Source organism: Schistocerca piceifrons, chromosome X (assembly GCF_021461385.2).
Source record: "Schistocerca piceifrons isolate TAMUIC-IGC-003096 chromosome X, iqSchPice1.1, whole genome shotgun sequence".
Taxonomy (NCBI): Eukaryota; Metazoa; Arthropoda; class Insecta; order Orthoptera; family Acrididae; genus Schistocerca; species Schistocerca piceifrons.
This window is the reverse complement of record NC_060149.1, coordinates 346,071,998-346,090,948: the sequence shown is the minus strand read 5'-3', so window position 1 is coordinate 346,090,948 and position 18,951 is coordinate 346,071,998. Positions and strand designations below refer to the sequence as shown.

The window sequence follows — 18,951 nt, the reverse complement described above, 5'->3', positions numbered from 1 at the left end:
GGCTGACAGAGCTACAAGCAGTGTCGTAGCTTACTTCTTTTAAGTGTACACGCTCGTGGTGGAGTGTACCAGCTCGCTGATCAGATGTCTCGTGTATTGAGAAAGTAACTTTTCATGATTCTTCATGCTGTAATTTTTAGAAATAAAGTATAATTGCTAATTTAGTGCTATATTTGACTGCATAAATGTTTTCGACAGGCAGATTAAGGAGCAGCTAAGCTGTCGATATGTGTCATCGTGGCAGAAGGGGGGATGTTGACAAAGTCGTATACACAACACACCAATCCTCGTCGTACTTTCGAGAAGACTGAAGGAACAACTGAAACTCTAAAAGAATGCAGTGAACACGCACAATAAAGATTGTTCGCAAATGTAAAACATTATAAAGTTGTGCAAAAGCATAGTTGTTGACTACACAGTTAACTAAACGCTCAGTTGATTCGCGGCCGAATAGTGTGATAAATTTACTGGAGAAATCGGTGAAACTGAAGCCTGATAACTCTTTTTAAAAGTATGTGTTCCCGTCTTCGAATATTAACTTAATAGCACGATTTCACAATCGTGAAACTCGTTAATATTAGGTAAATGAGTAGAGGCTTTTGTTGGTTGGCGTTCGTAATTATCATAGTTTCGCACAGACACGTTGACGCTGAAACGCACAAATCCTTCACGTACAAGGATATATATAGTACATTGGGTAGTGTAGCTGTAAATGAGGAAGTGAGTGCTTTATGTGGGGTAGCGAGCATCAGCCGGCATGGATAAACAGCTGCTGGGCGCCTCCGGAGCTGCAGACGACTCTCAGCACAGCCGTAAGGGCGGCAGCCTTAAATACGACCTGTACGGCAAGAGAACGTCCAGATCGTCCATCGCCCGCGACTGCAAATGGTCCAGCGTGCGGCTGTCCGGCCGCAGGGGCGGCGGGGGCGGCGGCGGCGGCGGGGGCGGCGGGGGCGGCGTGGCCGAGGTGCGCGACGCCATAGTCCGCATCGAGGCCGCCGCCAACGGGGGCCCCCTGCCCTCTGGACAGCAGCCCATCAAGGCCATCGGCAAAGAGGTACACAGCACTGCATGCAGTTCTGCACTTCGGAGTAGCTCTTTGCTTATCATGACAACAAAGGGAGTTCCGAGAGGGCACGGGACAGGAGACGGATGTCTGACTCATCTGTAGCTTAATGGTGATCTCTCTCGTTTCCGAATATTGTAACCTCTTCTATAACATAATACAATTTCCCTACCAGACCATCAGTAGTTGAAGAGCGGCGAGAATGAGCACAGTTGGGGCACCTGAATCGCTGCCGCCTGAAGGGTGAACACGTGAAATTCTCTCTGAAGATGCGTTCCCCATTATTGACACCGTGTATAATGAACGATTGAGGTATCTCCATTACTTTCACGAACATGCGATTACTCGTTCTTAGTTGAAAAGGAAAGTTACGTTCCAGAAAAACTCAGCTCTTCGCCGAAGAAGTTCAGAAAGTCTTCGGGTAACGATGTAAAATATCCAATTACTGGCAGACGATTCAGCTGCGATTCCGATATTTTAGTGATTTACGAAATTTTACAGAGACATGGCTTGGATATCACTTGAAAGCCAGTCCTCTAACTGAAAAGATACATCCCTGCTGTTGTACTCGCAGAAGTACTTCTCTAATTCCTTAGTACGCTCTTAGCGAACGTATTCACATTTAGCCCACTTTCCTGCTCATTTTAGAGGGTTCATAACGAATACTATTAAAGGAAAACTGGTTTCAACTTGTTACCTACTACCGAGTTGGGATTCCAATGTTCCTGGATTCCATAAAAGTCACTGTACCTGCAGATTAATTGCGCAATTTGAAATTTAACTTTCACCCAAAGTCCTTACGGAACTCGAAGACACTGCCTTTGGTTCACGTGTATCCAATGGTACTGTTGCGGTTTTTACTGTCCTCTTTAGCGTATTTTAGTGTGCTTCGAAGCTGTGACACAACAAATTTATTCGTTTTTCCTAACCTGCGTGTAGTCATTGGCAGTGAAAACCTTAGTTCCGAGGCTCCAAGTAGCAGCTACATCTTCCACAATAATCCGGAACAGCCACTTTATAAGAGTAAGAGCACTGTCATTTAGTAAAGTCTTTCAGACTGATATTTGATTATAAATATTCTTGAGTAGTCTTTTTCTGTATTTTCTGTGGTTAGTATCATTTTCGTTTTTAGCTTCCCATTAAAGAAAATCAGCGACGTCTTTCTGAAAAATTATGAAGCAGTGCTACATTAACTGAAGCTGTATTGCTAATCACATATGTGTTTTTAATCAAAGGCACAAATCATTTAGAATGCCTGCTAAAACTAAAAAGAAATGAAATTATGCCTGAATTACCTCATGTCAATAATACATCTACACTGTCCAGTAACATTAATATGATCACCCATAAAAATCCTGAAAAACCACCTTCTTCAGCGCGATACATGCAGGAAGAGAGCCAGTGAGGAGTGAGGTTCTGAAAGTTACCGACAGGGATGTAGAGCCATGGTGACTCCAGTGCCGTGGCCAGCTGCGCTAGGTTTCTCGATAGCGCGAACAACCCGATCGAGGTTATCCCACAGATTCTCGGCTGGGTTTAAATCCGGAGAGTCTGATGGCCAAGGAAGTACGGTAAACTCATCCTGGAGCTCTTCGAACCACGCAAGTACACTGCGAGCTGTGTAACACGTAGCATTTTCCTGCTGATAGATTCCATCGTCATGAGGAAAAGCAAATTACATATTGAGGTGGACATGTTCCCCGAGGATAGATACATGCTTCTGTTGATCCACTGTGCCTTCTGGACTGACGCCAGCACCCAAGGAATGTCACTAAAACATTCCCTATACCGTAAAGCTCCCCCCTCCGGCCTGGAGCCTTCTGACGATTGTTGCAGGGTCGTACACGCCAACGGTCATCTGTCCGAGGGAGCATAAAACGCGATTCATCTGAAAAGGCCATCTGTCGCCACTCAGAGGACGCCCAGTTGCGGTACTGGTTTGCAGATTCCAGCCTTCGTCCCCGATGAACAGCAGTCAGCATGGGTGCACGAATCAGGCCCCTGCTGCGGAGGCACACACGCAGCAACGTGGCATCACTGAACAATTGGTAGCCCCCTCGTTCATCTCGGCGGAAAGTTGTTCAATAGTTGCATGCCTGTTCGCCTGTACACATCTCCACATCCGTTGTTCACCCCTCTCGTCTATGGCCCGTTGTGTGTCACAGTTGCCTCGGCGCTGGTGTTGGTTAGAGCCAGTTTACCATGCACGTCATACTCAAACCATGGCGGCAAACGAACAATTTACGGACTTACCATTTTCGGAAATTCGTCCACCCTTGCCTCCGAAGCCAATGCTCGTGCCCTTGTGGACGTCACATAAATCGCTCCGTTTCCGCATTACAACGACTTCTCTATTTTCCGAATCTCCCCGATATGCTTTACACTGAGGTGACAAAAATCGTGGGATAACTCGTAATATTGTGTTGGACATCCTTTTGCCCGGCTTAGTGCAGCAACTCGACATGTCATGGACTCAACAAGACGTTGGAAGTTCCCTGCAGAAATATTGAGCCACGCAGCCTCTTCAGCCATCCATAATTGCGAAAGTATTGACGGTGCAGGATTTTGTGCACGAACTGACCTCTCGGTTATGTCGATATGAGTGACCAAATAATTCCCTCGCACTGTCCAGAATGTTCTTCAAACCAATCGCGAACAATTGTGGATGAGTGAATCGGCGCATTGTCATCCATCAATATTCCATCGCTGTTTGGGAACATGAAGTCCATGAATTGCTGCAAATGGTCTCCAGGTAGCTGAATATAACCATTTTCAATCAACTGTGGCTTCAGTTGGGCCAGAGGACCCATTCAATTCCATGTAAACACAGCCCACACCATGAGCTTGCACAGTGCCTTGTTGACAACTTGTGTCCATGGCTTTTTGGGGTCTGCGCCACACACGAACCCTACCATAAGCTGTTAGCAACTGAAATTGGGAGCATCTAGGTCACGGATTTCCAGTCGTCTAGGGTCTAACCGATATGGTCACGAGCCCAGGAGAGACTGTGCAGACTGTCGTGCTGTTAGCAAAGGCACTCGCGTCGATCATCTGCTGCCATAGCCCATTAACGCCAAATTTCGCTGCACCTTCGTAACGGATACGTTCGTTGTACGTCACATAATAATTTCTGAGGTTACTTCATGCAATGTTGCTTGTCTGTGAGCACTGACAACTCTACGCAAACACCGCTGGTCTCGGTCGTTAAGTGTAGGCCGTCGATTACTGCTTTGTCCGTGGTGAGAGGTAATGCCTGAATTGTGGTATTCTCGACACGCTCTTGACACTGTGGATCTGGGTATATTGAATGCCCTAATTATTCCTGAAATGTAATGTCCCATGCATCTAGTTCCAACTGGCATTTCGCTTTCAAAGTCTTATAATTCCCGTTGTAGGGCCACAGTCATGTTGGAAACCTTTTCTCATGAATCACCTGAACACACCTGACAGGTCCACCAATGCACTGCCCTTTTACACCTAGTTTACGCGATACTAGCGCCGTCTGTAGATGCACATGTCGCTACCCCATGACTTTTGTCATCTCAGTGTATATATCCCTCACTGCTAATGCTGTGAGTAGTTACTGCAAGTTGACGTCGAACATGGGTGGTTGTCACATTAATTTGAATGGATCGTTATGCTCCTGCACTATGAGACGAAAAGAACACTTTCAAACCAGAAAGTGATATCTGTCGTACCTAGAAATATTTCTTTTCAAGACCTGTTGTATATTTATTTCTTTCGGTAGGTGTGTTAATTACTAGCTACCACCCTCGTTTCTAATTCTGGAACTTATACAAAAAAAAACTCAGAATTTTTTGCACCTGTATTATGACTTCTATCATTTATATACTTTATATGGAAAATTTCTTTCCCAAGACTACTTTGGCCCCAGAAAATCCACAAACACAGCGGCCTATGTAACCGAAGTAACAGCACGTTGAATCTGCCACTCGTGCTCTCCGCCCAACTACTACAGCACAACCTGTGGAGATAGATGAAATCACGAGGGAGGAGGTAGGCACTGCGTTTATTCCATATACAGGCGCACTCTCGGGGAAAATCGCCCGCATTTTGTAGAAACATCGGGTCGGAACTGTGTTTTGTCCTCCGAATAAAACTTGTGCACTGGTGGGGAGCGCCAAAGATGACCTCGGTTTGAGGAAGGCCGGCGTGTACCAGATTCCGTGTCAATGTGGCAAGTCGTGTATTGGTCAGACGATGCGTACCGTCGAGGATCGATGCTGTGAACACCAGAGGCACACACGACTGATGTATCCGAGCAGGTCGGCGGTCGCTGAACATTGTTTGTCGGAAAATCACGCTATGGAGTATGAACGCAAGAGGATTCTGGTACAGACGTCGAGATACTGGGACAGCGTTGTTAGAAAGGCCATCGAAATTCGCGCCAATGACGACCTCATAAACCGTGACTGTGGCTATTATCTTAGCAAGGCTTGGGAACCAGCGATTGGGTTAATAAAGAGTAAATCGAGCAAACGTATAGTTGTGACGACCTCGGCGGACAGGGCCATCACTCCGACGTCATCTCAGACGCCGTCGCAATCTGTTCCACCGCGCGACCGTAGCGCGGGGCGCGGACAGCGGAGGGAGCGCGCCGCTGGCGGAGGGTATTTAAATCGGCCGCCGTCGTGCCCGAACCCAGTTCCCTCTGAGCAGCCATAGCGTACGGATCTCCGTGCCGGCACGTTCACAGGAGCTCAGTCCGTCGGTTCACCTGATGATGGCGACATGTATGACCGCCGAAATATTGTGCCCGTTGGACACTGTAGACCGGCAGTACACCGGTGGATATTTTGATTATCAAATACGCGGGGAGAAACTCAAGAATCACATGTCCATAATGTTTCGTTGAATGGTTGGCACGCTGACACTTGTTGATATCCCAGCACTGAAATCTGGAGGAATTTGCGGAAGTGTTGCATTTCTGTCACGTTGAACGATTTTCTTCAGACTCGTTGGGCCTGTTCTTGCAGGATCTTTTTCTGGCTGTAACGATGTCGGAGATTTGATGTTTTACCGGATTCCTGATATTCACGGTACACTCCTGAAATGGTCATACGGAAAACCCCCACTTCATCGCTACCTGGCAGATATTGTCTCCCATCGCCCGTGCGCCGACTATAACACATTCAAACTCACTTAAATCCTGATAACCTGCTATTGTAGCAGCAGTAACCGATGTAACAAGTAAGCCAGACACATGTCTTATATAGGCGTTGCCGACCGCAGCGCCGTATTCTGCCTGTTGACTTATGTCTGTATTTGAATACACATGCCTATACCAGTTTCTTTGGCGCTTCAGTGTGATATTCCTCCCGCGGTTGAGGTAGCTCCGTCGAAACCACCCAAGAGTGGGGAAGTCGCTGAGCCTTCTGATTTTCCAGTGATTCAACAGCAGTAAATTGAGGCCCCCCTAGGGTTACCTGTTCCTTGATGTCACCCATTCAGGTGACGTCGGAACGACCAACTGTTGTTACTCCACTGGAGGAGATTGGTGGCCAGGAAATGGTAACTGTCGATCCAGATGTTGTGATGCCTGACACCTCTCTTGTGCGTCAATCTGCATTGCAGGGAGCTCATCCTGCGGGATGGATCTCCGCGGCTTCTTGTTTGTCACCTACTTTGTTTAATTTTCAAGAACTGCAGGCGTCGCCTGCCGATGCTGTATTGCGTCGTAATCGTTGTAAACAACGCGTCCAAACTGAGCACGCAGTGGCTCGTAAAAAAGAGAAATGTGAAGATTCCAGTGGCGGGGGTACAAGCCCCCACCTTACGTATCATCAGTGGACTCAGCAATGGGTCGTGATACATACTGATTACGTAGTTCATTTGGTCAGCAGATGGAATTTCGTTTCTTCTTGTTAACGTATGCAGGTTTATGTGTTTCTCTCTTTGCATGTTAATCGGGTGGAATCGGACCGCCGGCCGTTGTGGCCGAGCGCTTCTAGGCGCTTCAGTCTGGAACCGCGCGACCGCTACGGTCGCAGGTTCAAATCCTGCCTCGGGCATGGATGTGTGTGCTGTGTTTAGGTTAATTAGCTTTAAGTAGTTCTAAGTTCTGGGAGACTGATGACCTCAGATGTTGTCCCATAGTGCTCAGAGCCATTTGAACCATTTTTGAATCGGACCTGCTGCTCGCTTCGTTGTTTCGGTTTATCTATGATTCCTGTACGGATATCGTATTTTTACAAGAAGTTCAATCCACTCGCTTTTCTCTACCTCGTTTGTATGTTGTGTTTAATGTGGCTCCCGAATGTTCCTCGGAGATTACCTTGTTTTTTATGGAGAGCATTCCCATTGAAGGGATTGAAGTTCTTGATAATGGTAGAGACATTGACTCTCCTTTATGCACAGTCCGATGCCGGATGCGCTTTGGCCTGTTCCCGATTATATGAGGAAGAGTTAGTTTCTTTGTTAAGGAAAAGTCCGCAGTGTATTTCCTACCCTTGATGGTTGAAAACGCATGGGAAACATAAGATTCCCGAAGAGTGGAAAATAGTATTGATTTATGCACTACATGAAAATGAAAAAAGTCAACAATTGCAGAGAAATGTCTATTATCGAACATTATTAAAAATTACCTCGAACAGAGTTAAAGAAATTTTAGGCAAACAACAGGGAGAACCTCAGGCAGATTTTCGAAAGAAAGCTTCTGCACAAAACAGGTTTTTAACTTAAAATTAATAATTCATTGAGGAATGTTGACTTGCAGACCTGTAGTAGCATCAAAAATTATTTTCCAGAAAGCATTTGACTCGGTCGACAGAGAAACAGTAGATAAAATCATAAAAGAATTTGGTATTAAAACTAAATTAGCGAACATAAGTCGTGAAACTCTGACAAATATGATATCTAAAGTTAATGGTATTACAGCTTCACTGTCTAACTGCGTTTTAGGAAGAAATTGTAAGGTTCTGGAATTGGAAGGTTGTGTTGTTGTGGTCTTCAGTCCTGAGACTGGTTTGATGCAGCTCTCCATGCTACTCTATCCTGTGCAAGCTTTTTCATCTCCCAGTACCTACTGCAACCTACATCCTTCTGAATCTGCTTAGCGTATTCATCTCGTGGTCTCCCTCTACGATTTTTACCCTCCACGCTGCCCTCCAGTACTAAATTGGTGATCCCTTGATGCCTCAGAACATGTCCTACCAACCGATCCCTTCTTCTGGTCAAGTTGTGCCACAAACTTCTCTTCTCCCCAATCCTATTCAATACTTCCTCATTAGTTATGTGATCTACCCATCTAATCTTCAGCATTCTTCTGTAGCACCACATTTCGAAAGCTTCTATTCTCTTCTTGTCCAAACTATTTATCGTCCATGTTTCACTTCCATACATGGCTACACTCCATACGAATACTTTCAGAAATGACTTCCTGACACTTAAATCAATACTGGATGTTAACAAATTTCTCTTCTTCAGAAACGCTTTCCTTGCCATTGCCAGCCTACATTTTATATCCTCTCTACTTCGACCATCATCAGTTATTTTGCTCCCCAAATAGCAAAACTCCTTTACTACTTTAAGTGCCTCATTTCCTAATCTAATTCCCTCAGCATCACCCGACTTAATTAGACTACATTCCATTATCCTTGTTTTGCTTTTGTTGATGTTCATCTTATATCCTCCTTTCAAGACACTGTCCATTCCATTCAACTGCTCTTGCAAGTCCTTTGCTGTCTCTGACAGAATTACAATGTCATCGGCGAACCTCAAAGTTTTTATTTCTTCTCCATGAATTTTAATACCTACTCCGAATTTTTCTTTTGTTTCCTTTACTGCTTGCTCAATATACAGATTGCACAACATCGGGGAGAGGCTACAACCCTGTCTTACTCCCTTCCCAACCACTGCTTCCCTTTCATGTCCCTCGATTCTTATAACTGCCATCTGGTTTCTGTACAAATTGTAAATAGCCTTTCGCTCCCTGTATTTTACCCCTGCCACCTTTAGAATTTGAAAGAGATTATTCCAGTCAACACTGTCAAAAGCTTTCTCTAAGTCTACAAATGCTAGAAACGTAGGTTTGCCTTTCCTTAATCTTTCTTCTAAGATAAGTCGTAAGGTCAGGATTACCTCACGTGTTCCAGTGTTTCTACGGAATCCAAACTGATCTTCCCCGAGGTTGGCTTCTACTAGTTTTTCCATTCGTCTGTAAAGAATTCGTGTTAGTATTTTGCAGCTGTGACTTATTAAGCTGATAGTTCGGTAATTTTCACATCTGTCAACACCTGCTTTCTTTGGGATTGGAATTATTATATTCTTCTTGAAGTCTGAGGGTATTTCGCCTGTTTCATACATCTTGCTCACCAGATGGTAGAGTTTTGTCAGGACTGGCTCTCCCACGGCCGTCAGTAGTTCCAATGGAATATTGTCTACTCCGGGGGCCTTGTTTCGACTCAGGTCTTTCAGTGCTCTGTCAAACTCTTCACGCAGTATCGTATCTCCCATTTCATCTTCATCTACATCCTCTTCCATTTCCATAATATTGTCCTCAAGTACATCGCCCTTGTATAGACCCTCTATATACTCCTTCCACCTTTCTGCTTTCCCTTCTTTGCTTAGAACTGGGTTTCCATCTGAGCTCTTAATATTCATACAAGTCGTTCTCTTATCTCCAAAGGTCTCTTTAATTTTCCTGTAGGCGGTATCTATCTTACCCCTAGTGAGATAGGCCTCTACATCCTTACATTTGTCCTCTAGCCATCCCTGCTTAGCCATTTTGCACTTCCTGTCGATCTCATTTTTGAGACGTTTGTATTCCTTTTTGCCTGTTTCACTTACTGCATTTTATATTTTCTCCTTTCATCAATTAAATTCAATATTTCTTCTTTTACCCAAGGATTTCTACTAGCCCTCGTCTTTTTACCTACTTGATCCTCTGCTGCCTTCACTACTTCATCCCTCAAAGCTACCCATTCTTCTTCTACTGTATTTCTTTCCCCCATTCCTGTCAATTGCTCTCTTATGCTCTCCCTGAATCTCTGTACTACCTCTGGTTCTTTTAGTTTATCCAGGTCCCATCTCCTTAAATTCCCACCTTTTTGCAGTTTCTTCAGTTTTAATCTACAGGTCATAACCAATAGATTGTGGTCAGAGTCCACATCTGCCCCTGGAAATGTCTTACAGTAAGGTAAAAAATCAAAAAAATTGAACCAATAATTCTGAGATGAAAAACTAACAGCATTAAGTTAAACTTCTTGGCTTTCGCGATGATTTTCCAATACCTTCAGAAAATCTAACACAGGCGGTTGTTCAAATAAATCTTCTAGAAAAAATAGCGAAGAAAACTGGTCTCAAAATTTCGTCTGAAAGAAAGACAAATATAAAAAAGCATCAAAATAAATAGAAACACAAACAGGTAAAATAACGAATCAGTAAATTTAAATATTTTGTAGAAACTATAGCTCAGAATGGACTAGAGCATTTTTAATTCATGTGAGTTACGAAAATGGAAAGAGCATATGCTTTGTCAAAAAAAAAATCTATAACAAGAAGTGCATATGTAGAAGAAGGAAGTTAAAACACTATACTCCAATGCCAAGACAAGGATGTTTGTATGCATGTAAATGCTTAACGATGAATGAAAACTGGAGAGAATAGAGGTACTAGGAAGACGAATTATTAGAAAAATAACGGGTGTAACACAAACTACAGATGGTTGGAAAATGTGTAACGAGATGATCTAAGAAAAAATAGTGAAAGTATCAGAAGTAATGGCAAAGCTAAGGTTGATCTTGTTTGGACACTACCGAATAAATAGCAATTGAGAAATGTTTGGATTACAGGAATAAACTAACTAGAAAGGAACAACATCGAAGAATCGGAAGTAACGAAAGAAAGCTTCTTAGACACTAAATTTACTACGCGTTCGAGGCAGAAGAAGAAAGGAATCGGGAACAAAATGTACAGAAGAAAGCAAAAGATAACATGAGTAAAAGATGCAGTAAGGAAACAACAAATAAAGAAGAGGAATTAAAGTTGTTACTTGATCCTAGTTGGTCAGAATGAAAATTAAAAAAAATTAAAAAATGGACAAATACGAGTCGGACTCGTGCTCCGAGGGTCCCCCCGTACAAACTTATTTGTATACAGGATGTTTATAAGTAAAGCTAAACTTTCAAACCGCTGTAGAAATAACACCACTGGTCAGAATGACGTCAAATTGCAACGGAATATTGACGGAGAAGGGGGAAAACGTATGGCAGAACAAAAATAAATAGTTACAAAATGTAGCAATAGATGGTGCTGTAAGGATTATAATTTAATAGTGGTCGACTACAAATGACAAATGAGTCGTACAACAATGGCTAAGGTGTCCGTTTGACGTTAAACAGACTGTGCATGGGTGTGGAGGTGTGATATTGTTAGTTACAGAAGCCCATCCACCACGGCAAGGTCATACCACATCGGATGGGAAAAATCGGTTTGTAATTGTCCTGAGGCCAAAAATCGCATAGAAAATATCAGTCACATCGGTTTTTAATTGTTGTGAGGCCAAAAACCGCATAAAAAGCATCAGTCAGAATCCAGTCTGATTATTAATATGCATGTGACTGGCGCGAAACATGTTCAACATGCTTTCCACCGTTTCCTGCAACAAGTTGAAATCGCCCCCCAGGGGGTTCACAACTCTTTTGTGGACACGTGCGTAGCGAGCAAGGGACCCCGAGCTAATGTGGCCTTCCTTCCTTTCCGGGCTGCATACCTTCCCTTTCCGTATCCTTCCCCATCCCCCATCTTCGCCCCCCCCCCTCACCTCTGGCTCTTTCCTTCCCTTTCTCCCCCTCTGGGAGTATGGTTTGTGCCAACGTCCGGAGACGGACGCTTGTAAATGTACCGCACTCTTCGCCTTCCTTGCTTGTATGTCTTCATCTTTCTTCGTCCTTCTCTTTTCCTTACCACTTCTCTTTACCTCTTCTCTTTACCCTTTTCTCCGCTGCGGCGTTTGAGACCTCTCTTCTTTCCTTTCCCTGTCTGTTTCTTCCTCCCTGTGCGTGTCTGAAGGCCGACCCACGCACTTCCATGCGTAGCCGGTGACGGGGTAACGCGTAATTCCCCGCCCCGGGTAGACAGGTAGGACACGTACGTACCCCCTGGTAACGGCCAGGCCCAGGGAGGGGTGATTACCCGAGCTGATACCTTCCGAAAGTGCCGATTGGTCCCTCCGTCCGTTTGTCGGGAGGTGTGACCTGAGGTGTGAACAATCACCTAAGGCGGGTGTGCCCTCGGTGAGGGCCCCCACAAGGGAGGAGCGCGCCATCGGAGACGCCGGTAATCATGGGGGATTCTTCCGCAATGGTTTCCTCACCTTCGACTATGTCTGCTCACAAACGTAAGTTCACTGAGTCTCAGCCACAGACGGTTCTTCCATCGTTGCCACAGTTCCTTGTTGTTTCTCGGTCTGACGAAGGTCACGACTTTTCCACGGTCAACCCTTTCATTATTCAGAAAGGTGTCGACGCAATTGCGGGTCCTGTAAAGTCTTGTTCCAGATTACGGAATGGCACCCTGTTGTTGGAAACACACAGTGCTCTCCAGGCTCAAAAATTTCTGTGTACTTCTCTGCTCCACACCTTCCCTGTCCGGGTGGAACCGCACCGTACCTTAAATTCCTCGCGTGGAGTCGTTTATACACGCTCCCTCGATGGATTGTCTGACGAAGAAATTCAGCACTACCTGTCTGACCAGGGCGTCACAGCTGTTCATCGGGTTATGAACAGGGTTGACTCGAACATCATTCCAACCCGCCCTGTCTTCTTGACATTTGACAAAGTTCAACTCCCATCAAAAATCAAAGCAGGCTATGAGATAATTTCCGTTCGCCCTTATGTCCCAAACCCTACGCGTTGCTATCGATGTCAGCGGTTCAATCACACCAGCCAGTCCTGTTCCAATCCGGCCAAATGTGTTACGTGTGGCAAGGATGCCCATGAGGGTGCTTGTCCACCTCCATCTCCTCGCTGCATCAACTGTATGGGTGACCACGCTGCTTCCTCTCGAGATTGCCCCGTTTTTAAGGACGAAAAACTTATCCAAGAAATAAGAGTGAAGGAAACGGTGTCGACCTTTGCTGCTCGAAAGTTACTTACCAGTCGACAGCCCACTGTGCCTCAGAAAGGAAAATACAGCACTGTCCTTGCTTCTCCTCGGCCAACAAAGGAGGCGGCCACGCAGACTTGCGACCTCACCTTTAGTACCACGGTCGTCAGATCGGCCAGCGCAAAGATCGCCCGTTCAACCTCACCACTTTCGCCTGCCCACTCTATGGCTCACCCTTCGTCGGGTTCTGCTAAATCTCGAGCCCAAAAGTCAGACGCCAAGTCTTCGAAAAAAGAGCATTCTCGTGAAGAGTTTTTACGTACCGCAACTTCACAACCATCGGGTCCTCCTTCATCTAAACATCATACTTCCAAGAAGGCTACGAAGAAACACAGTTCCTCTCCTTCTCCGCCAAGGCGTGTCCCATCTACAGCACCACCTGGCGGAAATCGCCCTCGGCCGTCTTCTGTGTCGCCGAGGCGCACTGCTGGTGGCCGGTCAACTGGCCGATCGTTGGTGGCTGGAGCTGCTCCTGACCAACCTATGGATCAGGATCTTCTGCCTTCGACTGAATGCCATTCCATGCTGTCGGTCGCAAGCTCTGAGCAGTCGTTGAGTTGACAGCACCCTTGGTCACGTTCCTCTATTTTCTGTTCACCCTATGTCCATTCTCCACTGGAATATCCGCGGCATTCGAGCCAATCGGGATGAATTGTCGATCCTCTTACGATCCTACTCGCCGGTCATCTTCTGTCTTCAGGAAACAAAGCTGCGTCCCCATGACCGCTTTGTTCTCCCTCATTTTCAGTCCGTCCGATATGACTTCCCCTCTGTTGAAGGCACTCCAGCCCATGGACTCATGATTCTGCTCCACGATACTCTCCATTATCACCAAATCCACTTAAACACTTCCTTCCAAGCTGTCGCCGTCCGTCTTTCCCTTTCTGGATACACGTTCTCTCTTTGTACGGTATACATTCCATCGTCCACACCAATGGCACGAGCTGATCTCCTTCATCTTCTTGATCAGCTTCCACCCTCCACCCCCTATTTGCTGGTTGGGGACTTCAATGCCCACCACCCGCTTTGGGGATCTCCACATCCTTGTCCACGTGGCTCACTATTGCTAGACGTCTTCCACCAAGCGGATCTAGTCTGCCTCAACACTGGGGTCACCACATTTTTGTCTGCCTCCACGACAAATTTATCTCATTTGGACCTTGCGGTCGGTACTGTTACGCTAGCTCGGCGCTTCGAATGGTTCGCCCTTGATGATACACACTCGAGTGACCACTTTCCATGTGTCCTCAGACTGCAGCCGCAACTGCCATATATGCGCTCGCGACGCTGGAAGTTTACCCATGCCGATTGGACACTTTTTTCGTCTCTAGCGACATTCGATGACCGTCGCTTTCCCAGCGTCGACGATGAGGTCACACATATTACCGACGTTATTCTCACAGCTGCGGAACGTTCAATACCACGCACCTCCGAATTGCCCCGGCGCCCCCCAGTTCCTTGGTGGAACGAGGCATGCCGTGACGCAATACGTGAGCGGCGACGTGCTCTTCGCATTTTCCGTCACCATCCAACTTTGGCAAACTGTATCCGATATAAGCAGCTCCGTGCGCGATGCCGTCGCGTCATCCGCGATAGCAAGAAGGCAAGCTGGAAATTCTTTATTAGCTCATTTAACACCTTCACTCCCTCGTAGGAAGTTTGGAGTCGGCTTCGACGGTTCTCAGGCGCGCCTAGTTTCTCCCCGGTCTCTGGGCTCACTATCGCGCATGATACCTTAGTGGACCCCGTCGCAATTTCTAACTCATTGGGTCAGCACTTTGCTGAGATTTCGAGCTCTTCAAATTACCCGCCAGCGTTTCTCCCGAAGAAACGTGCAGCGGAAGTGCGACATTTTGCTTTCTCCTCTCAAAATCACGAAAGCTACAATACTGTTTTCTCCATGCGGGAACTCCAACATGCCCTCTCTTCTTCTCGTTCCTCCGCCCCAGGACCGGATGGTATCCATGTCCAAATGTTGCTGCATTTATCAACCCATAGCCTGCGTTACCTCCTTCGCCTTTACAATCGAATTTGGACCGACAGTACCTTTCCCAGGCGATGGCGGGAAGCTATTGTCGTTCCCGTTCCGAAACCTGGAAAGGACAAACATCTCCCCTCTAGCTATCGCCCCATTTCTCTCACGAGTAGTGTCTGTAAGGTTTTGGAGTGTATGGTGAATTACCGTTTAGCTTGGTGGCTGGAATCCCGCAGTCTTTTAACACCAGCCCAATGCGGATTCCGAAAGCATCGTTCTGCCGTTGACCATCTTGTTGCTCTCTCCACTTATATCATGAACAATTTTCTCCGGAAACGCCAAACGGTAGCAATATTTTTTGATCTGGAGAGAGCATACGATACCTGTTGGAGGACAGGCATCCTCCGCACACTGTTCTCTTGGGGCTTTCGAGGCCGGCTGCCCCTTTTTCTTCGCGAATTTATGGCAGAGCGCACGTTTAGGGTGCGGGTGAACACTACTCTCTCCCGTACTTTCTCCCAAGAAAACGGGGTACCCCAGGGCTCCGTGCTGAGTGTTGTACTGTTTGCCATCGCCATTAATCCAATTATGGATTGTCTCCTTCCTGATGTCTCGGGCTCCCTCTTTGTGGACGATTTTGCGATCTACTACAGCTCTCAACGGACCAGCCTTCTTGAAAGACGACTTCAAGGATGTCTCGATCGCCTCCACTCGTGGAGCATCGAAACCGGCTTCCGGTTCTCACCCAGTAAGACCGTTTGTGTTAATTTTTGGCGACGTAAGGAGTTTCTTCCGCCCTCCTTACATCTAGGTCCTGTCAACCTTCCGTTTTCCGACGTCGCTAAATTCTTGGGTCTTATGTTTGACAGAAAACTGTGCTGGTCCTCCCACATTTCCTATCTTTCGGCTCGCTGTCTGCGTTCCCTTAACACCCTCCGTGTCCTGAATGGTACCTCCTGGGGAGCGGACCGAGTGGTCCTTCTCCGCCTCTATCGCGCCTTAGTGCGCTCGAAATTGGATTATGGAAGCATAGTCTACTCCTCTGCTCGGCCGTCTATTCTTCGGCGTCTCGACTCTATCCACCACCGTGGATTACGTTTAGTGTCTGGAGCTTTTTACACCAGCCCTGTGGAAAGCCTTTATGCTGAGACTGCTGAACCTCCGCTGTCCAATCGGCGGGCAGTCCTTCTGAGTCGTTATGCTAGCCATCTGTCTTCCATGCCTGCTAATCCAGCCCATGACCTTTTTTTCGACACCTCCTTTGATGTCGGGTATGCAGGCCGCTCCTCCACCCTACTACCACCGGGAGTCCGCTTCCGTCAACTGCTCCATTCTCTCTCCTTCCGCTTTCCTAAAACCTTCTTGACAACTTGGGGTACAGCACCGCCTTGGCTCCGTCCCCGGATCGACTTGCTCAGAGACCTATGTCAATTTCCCAAGGATGGTACCCCTACACTTGTCTACCGTTGGGCATTTGCTGCCCTATGTGCACAAATGACGGAAGCCACATTTATTTACACCGATGGCTCGAAAACATCGTTAGGTGTAGGGAGTGCCTATATTGTTGGCGACACCCCAAATCACTTTCGGCTTCCCGACCAGTGTTCGGTTTATACTGCGGAGCTTTACGCTGTTCTCCAGGCTGTCCACTACATCCGCCGCCATCAGCGGATACAGTACGTAATCTGCTCAGATTCTCTCAGCTCTCTCCTAAGTCTCCAAGCTCTTTACCCTGTGCACCTTCTGGTCCACCGGATTCAGGACTGTCTGCGCTTGCTACACCTGGGGGGCGTCTCAGTGGCGTTCCTCTGGCTCCCGGGACACGCTGGTATCTGTGGGAATGAGGCGGCCGATATAGCGGCCAAGGCTGCAGTCTCTCTTCCTCGGCCAGCTATTCAGTCTCTTCCGTTTACCGATCTACGGAGCGGTTTATGTCGCCAAGTTGCTCATTTATGGCATGCGCATTGGTCAACACTCCCCCATAATAAATTGCGGGAAGTGAAAGCCCTTCCTTGCGCTTGGACCTCTTCCTCCCGAACGCGTCGTCGGGAGGAGGTAATTTTAGCTAGACTCCGGATAGGGCACTGTCTTTTTAGCCATCGACATCTTTTAAGCGGTGATCCTCCCCCACTCTGTCCCCACTGCTCTCAGCTGTGGACGGTCAGACACCTTTTAATTGAATGCCCCTATTTTATTCCGTTACGCTCCCGTCTACAGCTATCGCCTGATAAATCGTTAATTTTAGCAGATGACACGCGCTCAGCTGACCGCGTTCTAGAGTTTATTAGTGACAGTGAAATGACGTCAGTCATTTGATTTTTTTTTTTTTTTTTTTTTTTTTTTTTTTTTTTTTTTTTTTTTTTTTTTTTTTTTTTGGGGGACAACCAACCCCTTTCTATTGTGGATTTTTAAGCATTCCTTCTGCGTTTAGTTTCTCAAATTTTATGACTTTGTTCCCCTTGCTGCTGATTTTAAATTTCGTTTTTTTTCCTGTTTCCTACGTCACGGGCTGGGCGCTAATGACCATAGAAGTTTTGCGCCCTAAAACCACAAAAAAAAAGTTGAAATCGAGAAACAGCATGCTTCACAACTGATCGAAGTATTTCCGGAGTCACGTTCAGAATGTGTTGCGCAATGCGTGCCTTCAATGCAGCTAAGTTTGCAATCGGAACACTGAACAAATGTTTCAGATAGCTCCACAGCCAGAAGTCACACAGATTAAGATCAGGTGACCGGGGCGGCCAGGCTGTAGGGAAATGGCGGCTGATAATTCTAGCATTTCCGAAATGGCGCTTCAGCAGCTGCTTAACTGGATTTGCAATGTGCGGAGGTGCGCCATCTTGCATAAAAATGATCCCATCCACACTGTTGGAGAGCTGGAATGACGTGTTTGCGCAAAAGACACTCGTAGCGCTTACCAGTGACGGTACAGGTAACAGGACCGGAGGCACCTGTCTCTTCGGAAAAATACGGTCCTATGATAAATGATGCAGCACACAGTAGCCGCCGGCCGGAGTGGCCGAGCGGTTCTAGGCGCTTCAGTCTGGAACCGCGCGACCGCTACGGTCGCAGGTTCGAATCCTGCCTCGGGCATGGATCTGTGTGATGTGCGTAGGTTAGTTAGGTTTAAGTAGTTCTAAGTTCTAGGGGACTGATGACCTCCGATGTTAAGTCTCATAGTGCTCAGAGCCATTTGAACCATTTTTGAACACAGTAACCTTTTCAGGATGAAGTGGTACTGGTTGATTTGCGTGTGGATATTCTGTTGCCCATATCCGACAATTCTGTGTATTGACATACCATGTCAGATGGAAGTGGGCTTCGTCTGTCCACAAAATCTTCCACGGCCAATCATTGCCCATTTCCTCGTTAGCAAGAAATTTTAAAGGAAAGGTCTCTATTGCTGGCAGGCCATCAGGAAGCAACTCGTACACATGGGTAATTTTGAATGGTTCAAAGGATGATGTTTCCTAGGATTTTAGGCACCGTGCTCCCGGGTACGTGCAATGTTCGGGCAATTCTCTGTGCACTACACATTTGCACGGCACCACTCGTCTCCTCCTGCTTTGCTGTGGCCATGCGTCCACTGACGTCGAATCAGTTCGTTTCCTCTCTCTACCAGGGTGCACACCAAAAGAACCCGTCTTTTCGAATTTCCGAATCATTTTCTCCAGACCCACGGCAGTCATCGGACCAACGCCTTTTTTCAAACCCTTTAGTGTCCGGAACTTCTGCAGAGCGATATGTGCACAGTCATCATTCTTGTAGTATAGCTTTACAAGCA

The 18,951-nt window shown here is 46.6% G+C and overlaps 1 protein-coding gene across 1 annotated transcript in view; it reads left to right on the top strand.

Moving 5' to 3' along the window:
- Positions 1–1,008: 1,008 nt before the first annotated feature.
- Positions 1,009–18,951, top strand: part of LOC124721780 (potassium voltage-gated channel subfamily H member 2) — an 887,059-nt gene continuing 869,116 nt past the window's right edge. Inside the window, exon 1 of the mRNA XM_047246894.1 lies at positions 1,009–1,057. The gene's annotated coding sequence lies outside the window, so the exon portion shown is untranslated. The remainder of the gene's footprint in view (positions 1,058–18,951) is intronic.